Here is a 14,112-nt window from a genome sequence, read left to right on the forward strand (position 1 = left end):
TGTTCATTTAACCATGCAGTGACAGCCTAGCAAGACATGGCCCGAATTAAAATAGTTATGGGTCCGCTCTCGGTCAAGAACACCTCAGACCGAGAGGAGTTAAAAGTTATCTCTTCTCACCCTTCCTTAAGCGCAGCGTGTTTCTGGTCGGAAGAAAGCAGTTGGAGACTTGGCGCGCGTCTCCCAATAGTTCGGAGCGCGTCCGACTCAGATGCGCACTGGCCCTGATAGGAGCAGCGCGCGGTGCGAAAGACAGGAACTTGAGGGCGTTGCAATGATAAGGAACTTAAGAGCGTTGCAATATCAGGAGCTTGAGAGCGTTGCAATATCAGGAGCTTGAGAGCGTTGCAATATCAGGAGCTTGAGAGCGTTGCAAATCTGCCTTCAACCGACCCGTCGATCGGCAGCTGGCAGCCGTACAGTAAATCGCAGTGCAGCAGTACTTCCACAGTGGACCTTCGCTTCACGGTCACTTCCTCGTCGATCCGTCCAGAGCCTTGCTTCCCGTTCCCTCTTCACCTCGGAGCTTCACCTTTTCCCGTTCTCCCGGTAAATGTCCCGGCTCCTCGCTTTAACCACCCACCGGCCAATCCACGTAGCTCCCTGGAAGGCTGGGCAGGCAGCAGCCAATCACGCTGCCCTCCTCCAGCTGATTCACACCAGCTGCGAAAACACACATACTCCGCCCACCTGACAGGCTAACCCTTTTATGAATGGAAACACACATTTTCCCCCACTTCTGCTTAAAATACATATACACACAGTAAATATAATGCATCATCATATGACATACAAAAATCCCATCCCCACTGGCGACATTTGCAATAGGATATCATGGTCGATAGTATCAAATGCAGCACTAAGATCGAGCAAAACAAGAATAGAGACAAGTCCCTTGTCTGAGGCTATTAGAATATCATTTGTGACTTTAACCAGAGCTGTCTCTGTGCTATGATGTGTTCTAAAGCCAGACTGAAAATCTTCAAATAAATCATTGTTTTTTAAGTAATCACACAACTGTTTTGCGACCGCTTTCTCAAGAATTTTTGAGAGGAACGGAAGATTAGAAATAGGTCTATAGTTGGCTAAAACCTCTGGATCGAGGTTGTGCTTTTTAAGAAGCGGTTTTATCACTGCTACTTTGAATGATTGTGGAATAATAAAGACATATTCATAATATTTAATAAAGAAGTGCTAATTAATGGAAAAACTTCCTTCAACAGCTTAGTTGGAATTGGGTCTAACATACACCCAATTCCAACTAAGCTCTAAGATCCAGTAGATCTAAGATCTACTGGATCTTAGATCTGCGCTTGTGCAATACGGGTCGGCAGTTGCCAGAGAGTATTTTTGTTGGGTAATCTATGGTAGGGCTAACCCATACAGTGGTGGGGTGAAGTCAGTATTTGCAATGTAATTACATACACGCTCCCCTTGACAGTGAAACGCCACGCGTGAGGTTTAGATTATTTCCCTGTCTTAATCCAAATTGAACTGTATGAAATAAAAAGGCACATTTGTCTTGTAGTAAATAAAAAGGGCGACCTGGAGCCAATCCTGCAATTTCCCCACAGGTGAAAGAGTTGACATGCTGAAAACCCAACCCCTGCAGGGGGGTCTGGGGGGATTCTCCCCCAGGAGATTTTTTGAAATACTAACATAAAATACACATTCTGATACTCTCTTGAGAAGAAAAATAAATACATCTATTACTACACGACATATTTAAACAAATGAATGCCATTTTAGTTTTTTGTTACTTTGTTCTGAAAGCTGAACCTGCTGCTCCTCACAGAGACAAGAGGAGAGGCTGTGTTAATTACTTTACATTGTAGATAAGGGTTGATTGCCCCCATTGTTCTGTGTGTCAACATGAAAGACAGCCCACACACCTATCAATCATCAAACCGTGGGGTCTTATTTCATTACGTGTTGATTTCTATCAACACGTAATGTTGTATCGATGTATATAGAGATGTACTACAGCAAAAGTATTCTCCGTCGGGACTTCCTGCAACAACACAACCCTGTCTCCTAAAAATTACGTTCCCACAGAACTAAACTGCATTCTCAATTACGTTTAGCTAGAAACGTATTTTCTCCCACGTTACGTTCCTTATGAACGTATCTTAAATACGTTTATTTTCTACATATCTTTGCCATTTATTGTCTTGTTTGTAATAATGATAATAGTTATTTATAAATATCATTTTAGAGCACACATTTGAAATCGAGAATCGGGCTTGATATATGGTTAAATTAAAATCAGTAGGCGAGGCTGTAATTTCGCCAGCTGTTACTCTCATGAGCGAGGCAGAACATAATAGTTTGATCATGCCAAGAAGCTGCTGTGTCGTTTATTGCACCTCAAACATTAAAACAAATCCAGAGTTACGTGTTTCTGTACTTCCTCTAAGAAGAAAGGACAGTAACAGAAGATCTCTGTGGCTTCAGGCTTGATCGCTGTTCAAATGACAGCGTTGGTTTCCCCAAAAGTGGGCGGGGCTGTAAAGTGAAGTAGATTTTACTCTCATCTATTATTCAAAACCATTCTATTTATTCTAACGTAAATTACATGCCAGTGTTTTATCTTTTTATTTATTTGTTTTTATTTTAAATCGTATAATGTCGGACTTTTTTTGTCGTCTTTGAGGAAAAGAAATGGGGTTTTGAGATTCAAAATACTGAAATCTGTATTTTTTAAAATCTCTTCCTTCTAACTTGTTATTCTTTTCTAAATAACACACAATTATCCTTGTTTTTATTTATTCGTTTAATTCTATAATCTTGGGCTTTTTAGCCGTAAATAAAGTCACCAGAAACAGACGGGACATTTCGAGATTTAGGATGGCCGAAGACACTACACTACCCATAATCCCCAGCTATCGTTTGGGACTACAGTCCCGTTGACAAACCCCGTGATGTTGCGCCAAGGTTACGCCGAGCGTCAAGCTCTTTGAAATGGAACGAAACCACGGCAGACTATTCAAAACTGGACTCGAACGCCCCACCAGAACTACACATGCTGGCTATTGTGTTTCGCAACATGTTCTCTATGGCACGTCTCTACTGGGAATTGTAGTTTTAAAAGACGTGTTTCCCAAATTTAGAAGTTGACAGTATTAAACTGTGTACAGCCCTGGAGGTTTAGGCGATAGGAAACACATTGGTGTGTACACATTTAAAACATGTAATTACTAAATGGGTGAAAATCGCTTGTATCCATAATGGGCAGCACTATATATACCCACACGACAGCTCATTGTTACTTTGTAATTCTACTCCACTACAATTCAGAGGTTAACCTGGTATTTTTACTTCACTACATTTAGTTTAGTTACTTTGCAGATTCTGATTAATGTTGTGGAATATAAACAACCCTTAAAGCAGACTTTAGTTACACCTGAGTAAAATTCAGGGAAGGTGATTGTCAAGTGGCAACAATCAGGAGAGATATTTGATAGTTGGTGCTTGAGAAGACTAAACATTTATCTGCAGATCTTTATAAAGTATATTCATTACTCGTTATTCTCTACTAATAGTTAATTAAAAACTGTATAATGGCTATTTTGCACATCCCTTTCAAGATTTCAAGATTTTCTAAGGTGTATTGATCTTATACACAACTTGGGTCGCAGGTTCCTCAACAGCGCATTACAAGACATCTATCAATATGTGTGTACCTCCACCATTAAACTGTCATATTCTGCACATTTCTTATACTATCTACTACATACATAAGAGTATAATTAATGTGTATAATATCAGTTAAAATAAGTGCTTCAACATAGTTAACATTGCAGGAAAGCAATATTTTAGACGTTAAGTACTTTGTCAGGCTTAATATTTATCTGTAGATAGATACCCCCTAAGCTTTTTTCTTGTTTAAAAGAAGACCTTAACCTCTTTAATGTGTTAATAAAGGTTAATTCGTTTTTCTGTTTTGCACATCCTCCTATTAATATCTGTGTACATCCGGCACTAAACTGTTTTATTGTAGCGATCACTTAGTATCTTCTTGACTTTTTATATTCTATATTTCTATCATTGACCTTCTACTTTCCCCCTATGAAAGTATGTACTCTTAATATTGTTTTAATCAAATAAGATTATTCAACAAAAATAATTCAATAACATGCTTTAACCACTAGGCCGTGCACACAAGGTACACACAGCATATTAATAATAACTTTGTATTATTAGTGTAGACACTTATGTATAACATCTGAAGATGTGTGGTTTTATTCATGTTTTTACATAATTGTACAGGATATTGCTATACTATTTCTCTTGTTTTACTTCTACACATTAATGTCTGATTTGTAAAACATCACAGACAGAGAGGCATAGGCTATACGTCATTTAATGGTAAGCTATTGAAATTGTGATTCCATAGATGTGTCTCCCATCACCCAAATCCCCTGACTATTCTCTCAACTCAGTATTTACATTCTGATATTCAAAGAAAATCAGTAATATCTTTAAAAACTACAAGTCCTTTTCTATCAGCTGTGCACCGTTATGGTGTAAATATAACCTATATACCAATTGGATCAAATATAAAAGTCAGCCGAATTACTATTGATACTGCAAGGAGACGTATTTTGTGAAAAGAAATTGAAGATGTTGTTTAATTGTTGATATATTTATGATCCACGTCAAGTATTCAGTTTTGGCAGCAGTTCTCCTGTTTGTCTCTCTCATCATGGCTCTATAAATAAAGAACTACGGCACATGTATAATATTTAATTCAGCCGAACCGTGTATTACAATGCCTTTATGTGATGACTTCCAAAGAGAAAAGCAAGCACACTCTGAATTAGGTATTATTTTATTTTTCGTTGTCGGATATCATATCTTATTAACACCATATCCCAGCGTGCATTGCGGCTAAAACATCCAATCAACGAGCTTCAAGCTGAGGATCTTGGGTAATCAGTTTGGTGGGTTTGTGGTGTGTATCGCTCAAAATGTCCCGTCTGTTTCCGGTGACTTTATTTACGGCTAAAAAGCCCAAGATTATAGAATTAAATGAATAAATAAAAACAAGGATAATTGTGTGTTATTGTTGAGTAAATAACAGTGTGTTATTTAGAAAAGAATAATAAATTAGAAGGAAAATATTTTAAAAAATACAGATTTCAGTATTTGGAGGCTCTGAGCCCCATTTCTTTTCCTCACAGACGGAAAAAAAGTCTGACATTATACGATTTAAAATAAAAACAAATAAATAAAAAGATAAAACACTGGCATGTAATTTACGTTAGAATAAATAGAATGGTTTTGAATAATAGATGAGAGTAAAATCTACTTCACTTTACAGCCCCGCCCACTTTTGGGGAAACGAACGCTGTCATTTGAACGGCGATCAAGCCTGAAGCCACAGAGATCTTCTGTTACTGTCCTTTCATCTTAGAGGAAGTACAGAAACACGTAACTCTGGATTTGTTTTAATGTTTGAGGTGCAATGAACGACGCAGCAGCTTTTTGGTATGATCAAACTATTATGTTCTGCCTCGCTCATGAGAGTAACAGCTGGCGAAATTACAGCCTCGCCTACTGATTTTAATTTAACCATATATCGAGCCCGATTCTCGATTTCAAATGTGTGCTCTAAAATGATATTTATAAATGACTATTATCATCATTACAAACAAGACAATAAATGGCAAAGATATGTAGAAAATAAACGTATTTAAGATACGTTCATAAGAAACGTAACGTGGGAGAAAATATGTTTCTAGAAGATATGTAGAAAATAAACGTATTTGAGATACGTTCATATAAACGTAACGTGGGAGAAAATACGTTTCTAGCTAAACGTAATTGAGAATGCAGTTTAGTTCTGTGGGAACGTAATTTTTAGGAGACAGGGTTGAACAACACCACGCCGTTATCGTGTTTCTGATTGGCCAGAAGACATTATCAAAGATGTTCTATTGAGAAGACGATCACTACCTGACAAAAGTTTTCAAAACCGTTTCTAGTCTTCGGTATTCTTGTTTTTGGCGTGAGAATAGTTTGGGCAGAGTGAGAGCGTGAGATTGAGAGTGAAAGCGTGTGTCACACGCCAGATGCGTGAGAGTTGGCAACCCTGCCTACTCTAGTGGGGGAAGATTTTTTTTTAAATATTGAAGTTAAAATCATCAATCTGGTGCACTTTGAGAGCCAAAATGAAGAGATCTATGGATATACAGTATCTCTCAACATACATATGAAACAGAACTGTAAACAGATTTTCTATTTCTTTATAGATATTTTACAAATCACTGCCCTTTTAAAACAAACCGTTTGAGACCCACTGAGATAACTAGACTAAAGTTAACTATCTAAACACTGAGAGTCCTTTACTTCACCTGAGCTGAGGTTATCTGAGACTCTCACCCCCTAAACGCACCAGGAGCGTCTGCGCCGCGTTACGGCCGCGCCGCGTTACGGCCGCGCCGCGTTACGGCCGCGCCGCGTTACGGCCGCGCCGCGGTGGTCGTAAGGATCGCGGCCACTCTAGTCAATGGTGAGCATCCGGGCCAGGCCCATCCCGCATATATACTAATTTAGCAGACCCCCCTCCTTCATCACAACACCTCCACTACGATACGCACAATGGACGACGAGGTGTTCATAATGGAAGTGGAGAAACACACCATGTTATACGATGTCACCAATGCTTTTTACAAGGACAACATCAGAAAGGACAAGGCCTGGTTTTTAGTCGCTGCAGTTTGTAGAGTGGAAGGTAACAACTACATATTAATGTTTTAAAGTTAATAAAGAACTGCGAGGCTGCACACACGACGCTCCGCTTCCGCAACGTTTTGAAACGCGCCTGGTGTGTAACGCGGCGCAGACGCTCCTGGTGCGTTTAGGGGGTCAGTCTGACAGGAGAGAGTTCTCCCTCCACCTTGTTGTTGAAAAAGCTAATTATATCCGTTAGCTTGGCTAGCTAGCACCAGATGCTAACCACAACGATCTCCGGTAGACCCACCGGTGCGCGAGCTCTCTCTCTCGCTCGCTTGCGCACACACACAAAATGGCTCGTGCCACACACACACAGAGCAGAGCTTGAATGAAACAGACCCAGAAGTAAGCTACTTGTACTCACGAGGCCTATTATGTGCAGAATCCCTCTCGCTTTCAGGTGGTTTTGATTGAGTGTCCACACGTGGACGTTTAAGGACTAAAAAACGATCAATTTTTCACTTTGCTGTTAGCAAATCATTTGGGGCTCCAGCTAACAGGAAGTCACTCAAGTGTCACAAAGTAATTTAGCCTATGGGTAGGTAAAAAATGGAATGGGTGCTGGCCATTGGCCTAATCATATCACCTGTGTTGGCTTTATGTTTTTGGTCAAACATCTATTTGTTTCACATTTGCATTGATGTAATCAATAATTGTTCTGATTTTATTTAATAAAAATAATAATAATGTTCGAAAAAAAAACACATATTTCTTGGGGGTGCTTAGAGGGTGCTTTGGCAATCCTGGTGGACATTTTGGCGCTGTTCCGAGTTGTATTCTAATCTGTCAAAATGACGGATTGCTTTCAGATTTTCCCGTCATTGTTAGAAAAAATCCGTCATTGACGGAAAATATTCGGTTAACGCAACCTCTGATTGGATGATAGTAATTTTTTTGTGTTTTGGACTGAAATAAATCATGGGTCAAAATGTACCCGCGAACACCATGAACACAAGGCTTAATCACCTACTGTTTTACACAATGTAAGAAGTTATTTCCAGCCAATAAGTCTTCTCACAGCTGGTGACAGGAGTGTCATTTTACATAGATATTGGGTTTACCAATGACAGAGAAACTATAGGTTACTTACGTAACCCCAGTACTCAGAGTAACATGAAGTGAGATGTCTCACTATGGATGCGCCTCATCGCGGAGCAAACAGAAGCATCAATCTCATTACGCCAATCCTGATTGGCTGGTGATCTTGACGTCAGCGTCAGGGTAATCACCCCCTATAAGTAGCTTGCGCCACAACGCATGCGTCATTCAAAATAACAAGGAGGGCCTTCTGGTGAGACATCTCACTTCATGTTACTCTGAGAACTGGGGTTACGTAAGTAACCTATAGTTCTCATTCATAACACTCTGTTCGATGTCTCACTATGGGAAATTGTAGCTCCTATATTGCCAGACGAGCTTATCTCAAAAATCACCGATCAACCAGAATTTAACAGGAATTTAACACCCGACTCAACAAGGTGCCCAGCACTGCTCGGGCCACACTTGGAGCGGAGACGTCTAGCCTGTAAAAGCGGACAAAAGTGAGCGGCGAGGACCAGCTCGCCGCTGCACAGATGTCTTGGATGGAAACACCCTGGAACAAAGCCCAGGATGTAGCCAGGCCCCGAGTCGAGTGAGCCCGCAGACCCGAAGGTGCTTGCAAATTCTGACTCGTATAGGCCAAAGCAATTGCCTCCACAATCCAGTGGGAGAGCCGTTGCTTAGTAACATGCTTGCCCTTGTAAGGGTTAGCCCAGGACACGAAGAGTTGGTCATTAAGACGAAGCTCCTTTGATCTGTCCATATATGCGTGTAAAGCCCGGACTGGACACAACAGATCCTGCTGCTGCTCCCTGGAGGAAACCAGCGGCGGAGGAAATGCCTCAATGTCAATTGGGGTACACGAACCATCCACCTTTGGTGTAAAGGCAGGGTTGGGCTTCAACAACACTCTCGTTTGCCCTGGGGCGAACTGAGTGCATGAAGGATGTACAGACAGTGCATGAATATCACTGACCCGCTTGGCGGATGCCAGGGCCAGTAACAGCACTGTCTTGAGTGACAGATGTTTCATGTCAGCTCCTTCCAGGGTTTCAAATGGGGTCATTCTGAGCCCATTTAAAACCACTGCCAAGTCCCATAAGGGCACCAGTGACCTGGAGACAGGGAGGAGCCTGCGAGCCCCTTTCATAAAACGGCAAACCAAAGGATGTTGGCTAGCCGTCTTACCCTCAAAGCCCACATGGCATGCAGCAATAGCAGCCAGGTACACCTTGATCGTGGAGAAAGCTCTGTGTTTATCGATCAAGTCCTGTAGGAATGATAAAATCACCCCGACAGGACATTGAAAAGAGATGTGTCCTTCTTGAAGGCACCACTCCTCAAACACCCTCCACTTACAGTCGTAAAGAGACCTGGTGGAGGAAGCTCTCGCACTCTGAATAGTGTTTATCACCTTCTGAGGGAGTCCCACTGTATTCAGATTGTACCACTCATGGGTCAGGCCCATAGTGCCCCGCACTCTGGGCGTGGGTGAAGGATCGCCCTCCCCGCCTGAGACAATCTGTCCCTGCGTGGTGGGGGCTGCCATGGCTGCCCGCACAACAGCTGATATATCCCCGCCAGCCCGTATATTGCAGGCTAGGGCGGAACCATCAGGATAAGTGTGTGGCGTTGCTCCTTCACTCTGGCCAGAGTTGGGGGTAACAGAGCCAGGGGTGGGAACACGTACAGAGGACCCGGAGGTCAATTGTGTACGAGTGCGTCCCCGCCTAACAGTGCGTTTAAATCGTGCATTAAAGAGAACAGCTGTTATTGCAACACACTCTCACTCCCTAAGCGTCCAATAGCGACGTTTGGTCAGTGTCCGTGGCGTCCAATTGTGACGCTCCTAGGCTCCTTCAGCGTCATAAAGGGACGCAAATAGCTTTCAACTGATTGCAATGTATTCCCATCTGCGTCGGGGATTTGACGCTCATGGAAGCACGGCATTCGTTTATGTCGGCTGCCCTTAAAGGTAATGTGAGCGTCCATTCCCAGGAGTAAAGGATGGCAGAAGACACTACACTACCCAGAATCCCCAGCTATCGTTTGGACTACACCATGTGCTCTTGACAAACCCCGTGATAGTCCTCAAGCTCTGTGATTGGAGAGTGTGCGCCGATTCTCGAACAGCACTTGAAATGGGATGGAACCGCGGCAGACTGTCCAAAACTGGATTTGAACGGGTCCACCGCGTCCCCCCTCCCCCACCCCGTCCCCAGAACTACACATGCTGGCTATTCTGTTTCGCAACATGTTCTCTATGGCACGTCTCTACTGGGAGTTGTAGTTTTAAAAGACGTTTTCGTATTTCCCATAATAAGAAGTTGCCAGTATTAAACTGTGTACATCCCTGGAGGTTTAGGGGACAGGAAACACTCACATTTAAAACATATAATTAATAAATGGGTGAAAATTGCTTGTGCCCAATATGGGCAGTATTAATATATATACCCACATGCCAGCTAAGGTCAGAAGAGCTTTATTTAACAGCTGGTCTTATGTGTGTGACCCCTGTGATAACATTACATTACATTAATTGATAAGCCTGAAACATGCACTTGTCAAGGTTCAGAGGCACATTTTGCAAATATGGCAGTAGCCATCGATTAGCTTAAGATAAGATATACTTTATTGATCCCAAGTTGGAACATTTGCGTTACATCAGCATGTGTAACAGTTAAATATGCAGTTGTGTTTATTTGAAAATCATTTAGTATAATCACATAAATTCTGTGTTTTATATTCAACAATTCTGCGTTCTTTATTTATTGATTGTTCAATACCTGACAAGGCCGGAGATGAAATATCTACATACATCTTATAAGAGTATAATACATTATGTATAATATCAGTTAAAATAAGTGCTTCAACATAGTTAACATTGCTGGAGGTATGCACAAATATTGATAGATGTCTTGTAATGCACTATTGAGGAACCTGCAACCCAAGTTTTTCATTCAGTGCAGAACTACACCACAGTTGTGTAGGCCTATATGATATGTCAATAAACCTTAGAACATCTTGAAATCTTGAACGGGATGTGCAAAATAGTCATTACATACAGTCTTTAATTAACAATTAGTAGAGAATAACGAGTAATGAATATACTTTATAGGGATCGTATTAATATCTAATAATAAAAATATTGAAATTCAATAACATGCTTTAACCACCAGGTGTCCCTTGATATCAGCTGTGCACCTTTATGGTGTAAATACAGCCTATCTACCAATTGGATCAAATATAAAAGTGAGCCGAATTAGTGTTGATACTGCAAGGAGACGTATTGTGTGAAAAGAAATGTAAGATGTTGTTTAATGGCTGATATATTTATGATCCACGTCACGTTTTCAGTTCCTCATGTTTGTCTTCTCATCAGGGCTCTATAAATACAGAACTACGGCAGATATGTAATATGTAATGCAGCCGAACCGTGTATTACAATGCCGTTATGTGATGACTTTCAAAGAGAAAAGCAAGCGCACTCGGAATAAGGTATTATTATTATTTTGGTCTGTTTCCGGTATTTGTTAATGACGATGTGCTGTGAGATGTGAGACTGGAATTGCACAGGGGGGAAATAACGTAGGCTATCTTTAGATGCGGATTTTGTTAAACTAATATGTTTAGGCTGTGGACCAACACTATACATTGACGGGGAAGGGGGTAGCAATAAAGATAACACCATTAAACAGTTACACAACATAACAGAAATAATATCGATAGCAGCGTCCCTAGCAACCACCTTGGTAACAATGAAAACGTCGCGATTTCCTGAAGTAATCTTCGTAATAACTAGCAAACTAAAGATCATGTACATCCACTGCACACATAATCTGAAATAACAACTCATATTTCTCGCATCAAATGACATCAAAACGCATTTTAATGGCCAAACTAACTTTAAAATAGGCATTTTACACCCAGAATAAAACGAATTTCGGCCATGTTTTCTTTTTCTGCAGGGAGAAATTTGAAGATCACTTGACATAGACGCCAGCCATCGGAATGAATGGTGAAAAAAACGGGGTTTGTCAAACAGAGCACATGGTGTAGGCCAAACGATAGCTGGGGATTCTGGGTAGTGTAGTGTCTTCTGCCATCCTTTACTCAGAAAACATATTTGTTTCTCCGAATCGAAGGGGAAAAATACAAAAGCATTGCACACAATTTAAACCAATCAATGTTGTGTAATTAACAAGGATAATCTGGTGTTTTTTAGTCGATGAGTAGTGCAGATATCACTGTAAAATCAATCGACAGTAAGAGGGGTACTTACTTCCGGGTGTAAAATTCTCCGTTATCCAATGGGAATGGATGCTCACATTGCCTTTAAGGGCAGCCGGCATAAACGAATGCCGTGCTTCCATGAGCGTCAAATCCCGACGCAGATGGGAATACATTGCAATCAGTTGAAAGCTATTTGCGTCCCTTTATGACGCTGAAGGAGACTAGGAGCGTCAAAATTGGACGCCACGGACACTGACCAAACGTCGCTATTGGACGCTTAGGGAGTGAGAGTGTGTTGGTTATTGAGCATTTTTTCTTTATGCGAACAGATTTAACGCGGCTCTGTCGTAACGCACCCACAGCGGACTCACGATCTTTGGATGTGGAGTCCAGTCTGCATAGAGTGGTGCACCTCTGGACCAGTAGTTCTGTCCCGAGGTGCATCACTCCCGGTACCTGTGTCGCTCTCAGAGAGAGGAGACGTCTGCCGCTCCAAGGGATGAGTTTGTGTGCCAGTGTGTGTGACTGGAGACAACGCAACCTCCCTTGGCGGTTCATACACGATATCGTGTTGTCTGTCCTCACGAGGACATGGTGTCCTCTGAGAGAAGGCAGGAAGCGTTTTAGGGTGGGGAACACCGCTAAAAGCTCCGGGTGATTTACGTGCGCCCGCTGGAGGTCTCTGCTCTAGAGACCTCTCACCGGGCGACCTTCGTAAATACCCTATCAGCCTGTCTGACATGCCGTGGCGCGCGGAGAGTAGGTGGAGCAGAGGTGGAGTAGGTGGAGCAGAGGTGGAGTGCCTCGTCCTCCTTCTTCTTCGTCTCACACCTCCTTTGCATGGAGGCGAGAGCGGAGCCGAAAATTCCCTCTGGAACGATGGGCATATCCAGCACATCCTCCTTTTCCCAGTCAGGGAGGTTGGTGAGGTTGAGCCATCTCGCTCTTTCCTGCACCACCATGATCCCCATTACCTTGCCCGTGGCCTGGACGGCGCAGCACTGGACACGGAGGCAAATGTCCGTGACCGCTGCCATCTCGTCCAGAGTGGCTGCTCCCGGGCTACCCGACAGGTCCTCGCAGAGCTCCGCTTGGTAGGCGGTTAGCAGCGAGGACACGTTCAGGGCCCTGGCGGACAACGCTGCAGCTTTGTAAGACTTTTCAGTCATTATAGACTGAAAGCGGTCCGACTTTGCTGGCAGCGTGGGGTTCCTGCTCGGTGACGGGCCCACCTTCGGTAGAAGGTGGGCCGCTACCAGCGGTTCTATGGGCGGTATGCGGAGCAGGCCGAGCTTCTCCATTCCGTCGCAGTCTAGGGAGGAGGCACCCTGGATTGGGACCTTGTTGCTGAAGGGCCGGTCTCTCCACGAGACCGACACTTCATCCAACATTTCCGAGGAGACCGGGAGGAGTTGCCTCTTTTTGCCCGCTGCTTGGGGAAGATGTTTTCCCTCGTAGCGGGACCTGGAGGTCTCCTTGGCCATTTCAGGCCACGGGACGTTGAGTCTGGCTGCAGCGCGTTTGCACACGGCCTGCAGGTCCATGCTCAGACCGGGCGAAGCTGGTGCGCTATCGCCCGGGAGAGCAGCCCTCGCTCCAGGCTTTGCAGCCTGGGCCGATGACATGAAGGTGTCCTCTTCTTGTTCATCCGACTCGGACAGGAGGAACGCCAGGGCGACCTCCTCGTAGTCCTCCTCGTAGTCCAGCTCGAGGACATCCTCCGCGGGTGAGACCATGGTGAGGTCTAACCGGGAGCCCCAGCTTGGTAAAGCGCGGGAATCCATTCCCGTGTGTCTTGTCGTCACCGGGTCCCGGCCTGCCAGGGCGCGGGATTCCGGTTCTGTGGCCATCGCAGATAATGAGCCCCAGACCAACACAGAGAGGAGTTCACTCTCTGTGGCGGACACCCCCGTGTCTTGACTGCCGGCCGGCGGGTCCATGGACATGGGGGGGTCCTGTTCCGACAGGCTAGCTTGTCGAGCTAACCGTCGGCGGAGGCTCTTGACGGTGAAGCGGACACAATGTCCGCATGAGCCGGGGTTGTCGATAGCGCCTCGGGCGTGTTCCACCCCAAGGCAGGACGAACAGACCTGGTGTGTG

This window comes from Pseudochaenichthys georgianus, chromosome 15, assembly GCF_902827115.2.
Source record: "Pseudochaenichthys georgianus chromosome 15, fPseGeo1.2, whole genome shotgun sequence".
Taxonomy (NCBI): domain Eukaryota; kingdom Metazoa; phylum Chordata; class Actinopteri; order Perciformes; family Channichthyidae; genus Pseudochaenichthys; species Pseudochaenichthys georgianus.